The sequence below is a fragment of the Carcharhinus amblyrhynchos genome, chromosome 10 (genome assembly GCF_965287045.1).
Source record: "Carcharhinus amblyrhynchos chromosome 10, sCarAmb.v2.hapA, whole genome shotgun sequence".
Taxonomy (NCBI): domain Eukaryota; kingdom Metazoa; phylum Chordata; class Chondrichthyes; order Carcharhiniformes; family Carcharhinidae; genus Carcharhinus; species Carcharhinus amblyrhynchos.
In genome coordinates this window covers 98,431,120-98,443,391 of record NC_137333.1, presented here as the reverse complement: position 1 = coordinate 98,443,391, position 12,272 = coordinate 98,431,120, and positions in this window count along the sequence as shown.

Genomic DNA, 12,272 nt, shown 5'->3' with positions numbered 1-12,272 from the left:
GGACACTGGTGAGGCCGCAGCTGGAGTACTGTGTGCAGTTTTGGTTGCCACACTTGCGAAAGGATATTTTGGCTTTGGAGGGAGTGCAGAGGAGGTTTACTAGGCTGATACTGGAGTTGAGGGGTTTGAGCTATGAAGAGAGGCTGAATAGACTGGGCTTGTACTTGTTGGAGTTTAGAAGGGTGAGGGGGATCTTATTGAGACATATAAGATGATGAAGGGGATGGATAGGGTAGAGGTGGAGAGGTTCTTCCCGCTCAGAAGGGACAGCAGGACTAGAGGGCACAGCCTCAAGATAAGGGGGGCGGCAGTTTAGATCAGAGTTGAGGAGGAACTTCTTCACTCAAAGGGTGGTGAATCTCTGGAATTCTCTGCCCGTTGAAGTGGTGGAGGCTACCTCGCTAAATATATTTAAGACGCGGGTAGATAGGTTTTTGGTTGGCAAGGGAATTAAGGGTTATGGGGAGAAAGCGGGAAAGTGGAACTGAGCCACTTCAGATCAGCCATGATCTTATTGAATGGCGGGGCAGGCTCGAAGGGCTAGCTGGCCTACTCCTGCTCCTATTTCTTACGTTCTTATGTTCTTATAAGCAATCCAAGCTCAAGATGCTGACTGCTTCAAGAGCAACTTGTTTAGCAATTAGTCACTGTGGCAACAGATGGATTGAGTTCATGAACAACACAAAGAGGCAAAGCAGTTGTGTGTTTTTGATTGACTGTTGGCTTTTTTGGCGAAGATCAAGTGTCAGATCAAGCCCGGGATGAGATGCAATGCTCCATCTTGTCAGCTTACATCTTGTTTGTCTCCCTTGAGGTGACCTTGAATTGGATTCAATTGGATTTTGAATTTGGCTTTTGGAACAAGCAAGGAATGGATGTGACTCTGCTTTAATCTGGCATGGTGGCTTTGTGGTTAGCACTGTTGCCTCACCGTCCTATGGACCTGGGTTAAAGTCTGGCCTTGGGTCACTGTGCGGAGATTGCACATTCTCTGTCTGCGTAGGTTTCCTCTGGGTGTTCTGGTTTCCTCCCACGGCCCAAAGATGTGCAGAATAGGTAGGTTGGCCATGCTGAATTGCCCCTTAAATTAGAGTTTATTTACTAGTCATAAATAAGGCTTACATTAACACTGCAATGAAGTTACTGTGAAAATCCCCTAGTCGCCACACTCTGGCGCCTGTTCGGGTCAATAGGTCTAGCTAGGGTTAATGTATGGGGTTAGGGCTTGTGTGGGATTGTGCTCTGTGCAGGTCTGATGGGCTGAATGGCCTTCTCCTGCACTATAGGACTCTATGACTCACTCTGAGCATTGGCATTGTAGCTTTAGGAATGGAGTAAAAAATGGAAAAGGACCTGTCTGCAAGTTAGAACATTGTTTATGATATTTTTAAATGAACAACAAAGGGAAGAACAACACAGCACAGGAAACAGGCCCTTCGGCCCTACAAGCCCACGCCGCCATTTTAATATTCAGTGAGTGCCCTCTTCTACCTATGACCTTTGTCTACAAATAGTACTCCTCAGATTTAAAAATGCACTCCACACTGAAACTACACAATTGCAATGAGGTGATTAGTCTCAACGCAACTTGCTGGAAGATTACAAGTCATTGAAAGTGAGACTTATTTGGCAATCTCCTTTTGCTGCCATTTAAACTTGCTCCACAGCATCATTAAAATGGCCGTCTTTTGAACCAGACTTTAAACTGGTTCCCTCAGCTTGTCACAGGTGGACATAAAGAATGGAAAGCAATACTCAAATGATCACTGGGGCTTTCCCCAGTGGCCTAACTGACATTGTCCCCTCAACCAAACCAGGGTAACTTCAGAAAGAGTGTTTCCAATGGTGGGGGGAGTCCAGAACTAGGGGGTCATAGTTTGAGGATAAGGGCTAAACCTTTTAGGACTGAGGTGAGGAGACATTTCTTCGCCCAGAGGGTGGTGAATGTGTGGAATGTGGTTGAGGTCAAAACATCTGATTTCAAATAGAAATTAGATATAGCTCTTGGGGCTAAAGGGGTCAAGGGCTATGGGGGGAATGGGGGAGATCAGGGTATTGAATTCGATGATCAACCGTGATCAAAATGAACGCCGGAGCAGGCTAGGAGAGCCGAATGGCCTACTCCTGCTTCTAGTCCCTGTGTTTCTATTCATAAACAGGTTAACTCACCATCTCAGGTGAGTACCCACTTGGAGTACTGAGCGCAGTTCTGGTCGCCTCACTACAGGAAGGACGTGGAAGCTATTGAGAGGGTGCAGAGGAGATTTACAAGGATGTTGCCTGGATTGGGAGGCATGCCTTATGAGGATAGGTTGAGGTAGCTAGGTCTCTTCTCCCTGGAGAGACGAAGGTTGAGAGGCGACCTGATAGAGGTTTATAAAATGTTGAGAGGGATAGATAGGGTGGATTCTCGGAGGCTATTTCCCAGGGCTGAAATGGTCGCTATGAGAGGACACAGGTTTGAGGTGCTGGGGAGCAAGTACAGAGGAGATGTTAGGGGTAAGTTTTTCACTCAGAGGGTGGTGAGTGAGTGGAATTGGCTGCTGTCGGTGGTGGTAGAGGCAAACTCACTGTGGTCTTTTAAAAGACTTCTGGATGAGTATATGGGATCTAATGGGGTTGGGAGTTACAGATAGTTCTATGGCTTGGTAGGTATAGATGCAATTGGCGCAACTTGTAGGCTGAAGGGCCTGTTTGTGCTGTAGTGTTCTATGTTCTATCTCATTTGCTCCTCTTATATAGGATGTTACTGAACACAAGTTGATTGCAAGACTTGGTTGTGTTGGCGTTTCTGGAAATGGTTGCGTTTCCATCCTCTCTGCTGCATGCCCGACAGTTTTAAGGTGGGTGGGCACAGCTAGGTGCCAGCTGTGACCCAGTTGGTAGCATTCTCACCTCTGAAGCGCAAGATTGTGGGTGGAAATTTCTTGTCCTTCCCGCCATGGAAATCGTAGCGGGCAAGAGATGGACCATGGAAAGGTTTGTTAACCTCGGGTGAGATTTTCCATCCTTGGAGCGAGCGCAGGTGGAAAATCCCATCGCTGGAGTGAGACTTGAATCTACAGGGCGGGATTTTCCAGCTGCACTCATCCCCAGGGTTGGAAAATCCTGTCCTGTGGATTCAAATCTCACTCTCGGGACTTGCGTATGTAGTCATGATGTGGAGATGCCTGCGTTGGACTGAGGTAAACACAGTAAGAGGTCTGACAGCACCAGGTTTAAGTCCAACCGATTTATTTGATAGTCAATATTTGATAGGATATTTGATTGCGTATGTAGCACAGCCTGTCATTGCCAGTGTGGCACTGAGGAAGTCCCTCAGCACTGTACCTTTGATTTGATTTGATTTATTATTGTCACATAAAGTGAAAAGTCTTGTTTCCTGCACGCTATACAGACAAAGCACACCATTCATAGAGAAGGAAAGGAGACAGTGCAGAATGTAATGTTACAATCATAGCCACGGTGCAGTGAAAGATCGACTTAATGTGAGATAGGTCCATTCAAAAGTCTGATGGCAGCAGGGAAGAAGCTGTTCTTGAGTCGGTTGGTACGTGACCTCAGGCTTTTGTATCTCTTTCCCAAAGAAAAGAGAATGTCCAGGTGCTTGGGGTCCTTAATTATACTGGCTGCTTTGCCAAGGCAGCGGGAGTCAATGGATGGGAGGTTGGTTTGCGTGATGGATTGGGCTACATTCACAATCTTTTGTAACTCCTTGCAGTTTTGGGCAGAGCAGGAACCATCCCAAGTGGTGATACAACCAGAAAGAATCCTTTCTGTGCTGCATCTGTAAAAGTTGGTGAGAGTCTTAGCTGACATGTGTCAATTGGCTACCTTGTTTTGTGCAGTGATGACATTTCAAAAGCAGTATTTTATCTTCTGCAAAGTGCTTCGGGACATCCTGAGATCATTACAGGTGCTACATAATTGTAAGTCTTCCTCTTTTGGCCCGTGTGTATTTTGAGCCTTTGCAGAGTATGGCAGAAGGAAATACTTGCATTTATATAGCACCTTCCATGGCTAAGGGACGCTCCAATGCGCTTTATCAAAGCCAATGAAGAAGCTTTTGAAATGCTGTCTCTGTTATATGGAACTCTATCTCTAACAGCACCGTGGATGTACCTGCACCTCATGGATCACAGTGGTTCTAGGAGGCAGCTCACAACCACCTTCTCAAGGGGAAATTAGGGATGGGTAATAGATATTGACCTAAGCAGCAAAAGTCACATTTCTTGAATGAATAAAAAGAAAGTTAATTTGCACATAGTAAGATCCAATGAACAATAGTGTGATAATGACCAGAAAACCTGATTCTGTGATGTTGATTGAAGGATAAATCTCAGCCAGGCCACTGGGAATAATTCCTCCTGTTTCTTCCTCAAAGTAGTGCTCTATGGGATTGTACATGTCAGCCTCAGAATGCAGACTGCACCTCATTCCAAATACCTCACCTGAAAGACACTGCCTCCAACAGTGTAGTACTCGCTCAGTACAGCGCTGACTATCAGCCTGGATTGTTGTACTTGAGCTCTGTGGCAGAGAAACTACTAATAGGGGACATTGCACTGAATGCAGAGTTTGTCGAGGGAAGGTATTATCACAATAAATCAACTCATCCTGGGTGGCACGGTGGCACAGTGATTAGCACTGCTACCTCACAGTGCTAGGGACCTGGGTTCGATTCCCACCTTGGGTCATTGCCTGTGTGGAGTTTGTACATTTTCCTGATGTCTGCATAGGTTCCCTCCAGTTTCCTCTCACAGTCTGAAAGACATGCTGGCTAGGTGCAATGGCCATGCTAAATTCTCCCTCAGTGTACCCGAACAGGTGCTGGAGTGTGGCGACTAGGGGGATTTTCACAGAAACTTCATTTCAATGTTAATGTAAGCCTACTTATGAAGCTAATAAATAAACTTCAAAGCATCAAATGGAAGAGATCATTTTTTAAATTCATTCATGGGGCATTTATTGCCCATCCCTGGTTGCCTGAGGGCAGTTGGGAGTCAACCACATTGCTGTGGCTCTAGAGTCACATGCAGGCCAGACTGGGTAGAGACAACGGATTTCCTTCCCTAAAAGACATTAGTAAATCAGATGGGTTTTTCCGACAATCGTTTCACATTATCAATAGATTCTTAATTCCAGATATTTTTTATTGAATTCAAATTCCAGCATCTGCGGTGGTGGGATTCGAACCCAGGTCACCGGAGCATTAAATAGGCAACCCATAATACCATGGGTCATGGGTGGGGGGGGGGACTGGGACTGGTAATGTTAAAATGGCGGCAAGGGCTCGTTGGGCCGAAGGGCCTGTCTCCCAGGCTGTTTTTGTTCTTTGTCCATTAGGCCATCACCTCCTCTTACATGTCTCACGTGAAAGACAGCGCCCCCAACAGTGTAGTATGACGCTGGACTGTCAGCCTGGACTTTTGTACTCCAGTCCTGCAGCAGGGAGTAATACTTCAAAGGTCCTATCTCCTGAAAGCAGAAAATTAAATCCAAGTGGTCCAGATGAGATTTGCCGAACAGTAAAGCAGCTGTGTGTCTCTGGACGGGTCAGTCACGTCCATTGGTTAAAAAAAAATAAACCGCCCCCCCCCACCCCCCCCGAGACTTTCTAACATTGACTTTCGGAATGAAGAATATCAAAATTCAGAAAGCAAGCAATAGCTTGCAGCTAATCCCCAACAATGGAGGCATAAATCAGCCCATGTGCAACACATGGTAAAGCTATAGATGATCCCACTTCAAAACCATCAAGACCGCTGAGCACCGTTCGATTGCATTCATGCGCTAATCATTCCTCTTCGCCTCACAGAGCTTCGAGTTCACTTCAGGTCCTGACACGCAAAAAAAAATTTAATTCCTGTCAACGTTCCAACGGGCTCGATTCCTCTCCCTACCCCCACCCCCACCCCCACCGCCCCCGCCCCACCCTCCCCCTCCCCCCCCACTGGGCCCCCTTTTCTGTTCTGAGAATTCCGCTTTCCGTAGCAGACTGTGCGTTTCATCAAACCAATTAATAAGGTTGCGTACGTTAGATTAGGCAGAATGGTGCTAACAATCACATCCTTCCCCCTGCTGTGGAATTTAAGTATCTTCCCAATCTGATACTGGAGGCTTCCTGAGTTCCTTGTCTTCCCCTCTCAAGAGACAGATTACGAGCTGAAATGTTCAAAATAGGAGGATTCCAAGGAATTAGCTTGGAGGTTAAGGAAAATGCCTGTTAATGTGGTTTTAACAAGATATTTCGCTTCATGTAGAGGCTGGAATCCTCTGACCTCACCCGCGGCTGGGATTCTCCATTCCCGCTGCAAAGAATGGAGTTTTGGCTGAGTGTCAAGTTCTCCGTTCTCGCTGGCAGCGGTGGCAGAGCGTGCGAGGCTGGAGAATTCTGGCCATGGACTCAAACCGTTGCCTTCGATGGGCTTATATCAAATCTCCGTTTACAGGATGGGGGTATGGAAATCTCAAAAGCAGATAACCTTCTTGACTGAAAATGAGTCAGTTTTAAAAAATCTCCTTGGGATGGCACAGTGGCCCAGTGGTTAGCACGGCTGCCACGCAGTGCCAAGGACCCGGGTTCGATTCCCGGCTTGGGTCACTGCCTGTGTGGAGTTTGCACGTTCTTCCCCGTGTCTGCATAGGTTTCCTCCGGGTGCTCCAGTTTCTTCCCACACTCCAAAGATGTGCAGGTTAGGTGGATTGGCCATGATAAATTGCCCCTTAGTGTCAGGGGACTAGCAGAGTGAATGCATGGGGCTCTGGAGATAAGGCCTGGATGAGATTATGGTTGGTGCAGACTCAATGGGCTGAATAGCCTTCTTCTGCACTGTAGGATTCTATGATTCTTGGGACTGGGGCAACGTTACCTCAGTCAACATTTATGGTCCATTCTCATTGCCCTGATAAGGAGATTATGAGCCACCTCCTTGAATTGGTAGTGATGCATACGATCACAGGAGGCCATTCAGCCCATCGAGTCTGTTCCACCTCATTGCCACTTTTCCCCATGTCCCTTGATGTCATTGGTATCCATAAATTTATCAAGTTCAGTTTTGAATGTGCTCAGTGATTGTGTTCCACGACCTCTAGGGTAGAGGTTCCCAGAAACTCACCACCCTCCGAATGAAGAAATTCCTCCTTATCTCAGCCTTAAATTATCCTTATTCTGAGAATGTATCCTCTGGCTCTAGACTCACCAGCCAGGGGAAACACCTTATCCAGAATTCTCTGACCATCCAGCCTCGTGTTTCTCGCTGGAGGGAGGTAGCGTGATTTTTTTTATTCACTCGTGGGACATGAGTGTCAGTGGCTGGCCAGCATTTATTGCCCATCCCTAGGCGCCCTTGGACAGCAGTAGAGAGTCAACCACACTGCTGTGATTCTGGCATCACATGTTGGCCAGATCAGGCAAGGAGGCAGATTTCCTTCCCTAAAGGACATTAATGAACCAGATGGGTTTTTCTGACAATCGACAATGATTTCATGGTCACCAGCAGATTTTTAATTCCAGATATTGTTTACTGAATTCAAATTCCACTATCTGCCGTGGCAGGATTCGAACCCAGGTCCTCAGAACATTAGCTGAGTTTCTGGAGTAATAGCCTAACTATAATATTACTGGGCCATCGTCTCCCTCATATTTGCTTGTGGCGGGATTCTCTGGTGGGGGATCCCGCTGCAGTCAATGGAGATTCCCATTGATATCCCACGCTGGTAAAAAACCCACAGGCAGTGCTGGAGAACCCTGCTGGCATGAACACTTGGAAAATTCCAGCCTTTATCTATATCCACCCTGTCACACCCTTTAAGAATTTTATAAGATTCAATGAAATCAACTCTCCTTCTTCAAAACTCTAGAAAACATAGTTTCTTCAATCTCACCTGGAATACTGTGAACAGTTTTGGTCCTGTTATCTAAGGAAGTGGGCAGCATGGGGGCACAATGGTTAGCACTGCTGCCTCACAGCGTGAGGGACCTGGGTTTAATTCCTGGCTTGGGTCATTATTTGTATGGAGTCTGCACATTCTTCCTGTGTCTGTGAGGGTTTCCTCCCACAGTCCAAAGATGCTCCAGTTAGATTGATTGACTGTGCTAAATTTCCCCTTAGCTTCCCAAGATGTGTAGGTTTGGAGGATTAGCAGGGGAAATGCATCGGGCTATGCAGTTAGGGCTTGGGTGGGATGCTCTGTTGGAGATTTGGTGCCGACTTGGTGGAATAAATGACATCATATTGCACTAAAGGGATTCTATGAAAGATATATTGGCATTAAAGGCAGTCCAGAGAAGGTTCAATATGTTGATCCTGGATATGAAGGGTTTTTTTTCTTATGAGGAGGGGTTGAGTAGGTTGGATCTGTACACAGCGGAGAGGAGAAGAATGAGAGGTGACCTTATTGAGATGCACAGGATTCTCAGGGGGCTTGAAAAGGTAGATGCTGAGAGGTTGTTTCCTTTTTTCAGAGAGTTCAGGACCAGAGGGCATAATCTCACAGCACGAGGCCACCCATTTAAGATGAAGAGGAATTTCTTCTGTCAGAGGGTAATGAACCTGTGGAATTCTTTACTGCAGAGAACTGTACAGGCTGGGTCATTACATATGTCCAAGACTGAGATGGATAGATTTTTTAATCAGTGAGGGAATCGAGGGTTTTGGGGATAAAGGTGCAAAGCAGAGTTGAGGATTATCACCTGAGATTGGTCATGATCTCATTGAATGATGGAGCAGATTCGATGGGCTGAGTGGTCTATTTTCTATGTTTTATGCTCCTCTTAAGACAAGTCCAACATTCCAGGGAATAGCCTGTTTAACCTCTGTCACATTCCCACTATGGCGAATATACCATAAAATATAGGGCATAGAACAGGAACAGGCCCTTCAGCCCACGATGTTGTGCCGAACATGCCAAGTTAATCTAACCCCTTCTGCCTGTCCTTGGACCACATCTCTCTATTCCTTGCATATTCATGCGCCTATATAAAAGCCCCTTAAATGACTCTATCAAACTGCCTGCACCGCCAACCCTGGCAGCGCGCTTTGTGTAAAAGACTTACCCCTCATATCTCCTGCGAACTTGCCCGAATAAATTAGGTAATTTTAATGTCTTTCCAGGCCAGGTTGGAGCACAGTTAAGAGTTAATGTGTTTGGGGATTGGAAGCACGGAAACACCAGATCATGTAAAGGCGACTAGTTTCCTTCCCAAAAGAAGATGAGCGATCCAGATGCGTTCTTAATGATAAACTGGCAGCTTCATGGTCACTGTTACTGATACCAAATGTACTGAGCCTGAATCTATAAAGTGCTCCGATGGGATTTGAACTCATGTTCCCTGGATTGTGTCCAGTAACATAATCATTATACAATACTACTGGACAATTACTTGGTGCATTCCCATCACATTCCTCCCTCAGAATTTTATTTCATTTTAAATGGGTCAACCCTCTCCATCGCTAAAATATCCAATAGAAGGAAGCCGAGTAATTGTGTGCTCACCAATAATCAAAACGGTTATTTTAGAATGTCTATGATAGAAACGTAGAAAATAGGAGCAGGAGGAGGCCATTCAGCCCTTTGAGTCCAGCCCGTCATTCATGATGATCATGGTTGCTCATCCAACTCAAAAATCTGATCCTGCCTTCCCCACCCCTGAGCTCATGTGAATAATTTTAACGTTGGGCAGTTGTAAGCGGCACGGTGGCACAGTGGTTAGCACTGCTGCTTCACAGTGCCAGGGACCCGGGTTCGTATTCCCGACCTGGTCACTGTCTGTGCAGAGTCTGCACATTCTCCCTGTGTCTGTGTGGGTTTCGTCCGCGTGCTCCAGTTTCCTCCCACAGTCCAAAGGACTTGCTGGTTAGATGCATTGGCCGTGCTAAATTCTCCCTCAGTGTAACCCGAACAGGTGCTGGAGTGTGGCGACTAGGGGATTTTCACAGTAACTTAATTGCAGTGTTAATGTAAGCCCACTTGTGACATCCAGTCTCGGGTCACTGGCTGTGTGGTTCGCAGCTTCTCCCCGTGTCTGCTTGGGGTTCCCCCCCCGGGTGTTCCAGTCTCCTCCCACAGTCCAAAATGTGCAGGTTAGGTTGATTGGCCATGTTAAATTGACCCCTAGTGTCAGGGGAATTAGCAGGGTGAATGTGTGGCGTTATGGGAATAGCGCCTGGGTGGGTTTATGGTCAGTACACACCCGATGAGCTGAATGGCCTCCTTCTGTACTGTAGGGATTCTATGGTTCTATAATTCTATGGTTCTATGAAAAACAGAACACGCCAGAAATATTCAGTAATAAATAAACTTAAAAAAGAACTTTTGGGGGAAATACTAGGCCAGTCACGTGTTACTGAACTCCCAGCATTTCTGCCTCCATTAGCTGCCTGGACTTCCATATTAGCTACTTTTATATGCTAACAAACAAACGTTAGCATAAAGTTCATTAATTTTTTTTTTGTTACACGATGGCCCTCTTAATAAAAGCTGGTCTGAGCATTTCTGCATTTACAGAGTTACGGGGAATCCCCACATTGGAGCCAGTCCAGAAGGCTGGTGGGCCAACTATTTATCTACACTGTGGGGTTTCATGGAAAGTCTTTGGTCCGCACATTCTCGACACTTGCATACATCTTCCTGAAGACACATGCTCCGGTCACAGAAGATACTGATGGCTGGACAGCAAAGCTAACTTGATTTGGCAAGCGACCCTGTCTGGAATCCCAGCCGATCATTTATCAAAAAGGAAGTGCAGAGTGTTGCGTCCTGGAGTTTTGTGTCTGCATCACACTGGGTTGGTGCACGGCACACAGCACAAACATTCTAGAGAAGGAAAGTGGGTTGAAATAAAGGTTACGCAGAATAAGACAATACGACCATAAGATATAAGAGCAGAATTAGGCCACTCAGCCCATCGAATCTTCTCTGCCATTCAATCATGGCTGATATTTTTCTCATCCCCATTCTCCTGCCTTTTCCTCATAACCCCTGATCCCTTTATTATTCAAGAACCTATCTATCTTTGTCTTCAAGACACTCAGTGACCTGGCCTCCACAGCTTTCTGTGGCAAAGAGTTCCACAGATTCACCACTCTCCGACTGAAGAAATTCCTCCTCATCCTTGTTTTAAAGTATCATCCCTTTAGTCTGAAGTTGAGCCTTTGGATCTTGGTCTGTCCTATTAATGTAAACATCTTTCCCACATCCACTTCCTCCGGGCCTTCCCATATTCCATAAGTTTCAATATTATCCCTCTTCATCTTTTTGTACTCCATCGAGTACAGACCCAGAGTCCTCAGACGCTCCTCACAGCTCAAGCTTTTCATTCCTGGGTACATTCTCATGTACCTCCTCTGCACACTCTCCAAGGCTAGCACATCCTTCCTTAAATACGGGGCCAAATATTGCACGCAATATTTCTGAGTGGGTCTCACCAGAGCCTTATAAAGCCTCAAGGTTCTTAAGTTAGGTCCATTAAGATCTGTGGCCCACCTCTGCTGATAACAGCAGCAGAGGTGAGTGACCTCACCAAGTTGGCATGTTGCCAAGCGTTCATTAATCCAGAGAAATAGGGTAGAATTCAGGGGAGGCAATGGCCTAGTGGTATTATCCATAGACTATTAATCCAGAAGCCCAGCTAATGCTTTGGGGATCCAGGTTCGAATCCCACCATGGCAAATAGTGGAATGTAAATTCAATGAAAAACGTCTGGGATTTAGAATCTACTGATGACCATGAAACCATTGTCGGAAAAACTCATCTGGTCCTTGAGGGAAGGAAATCTGGGGTCCTTACCTGGTCTGGCCTATGTGCAATTCCAGAGTCAAAGCAACTCTCAACTGCACTCCTTGGGCAATTAGAGATGGGGAATAAATGCTGGCCAGCCAGTGATGTCCATGTTCCATGAATTAATAATAAGAACCTTGGATTAGCCATCCACCGATATAACCACTAAGCTGCCATGCCCTCTATTTTCTCTCCCTCCCATATTCTTGAAATTCAGCTTGGCAAAGGCAACACAAAATGGAATCTCCTTTCTTTCTGAGGGGTCTCTGAATTGGTCCAAACCGGTTCTCTTCGTGTCGGAAGGGGCTGGCTGTGATACAGTGGAAAAAAAATGAACCTTCTCTGCACATCCTCACATCTTCTGAGATGCCACCTGAGTGCACCTAATGTCCTCCTTTGGCAATTTTAAATGTCTTATCCCATTACCTTCTTGTTCGGTGACATCCGGTGCAGTATCAATTTTATTTACGGTCGAGAAAAACAACAGCAAA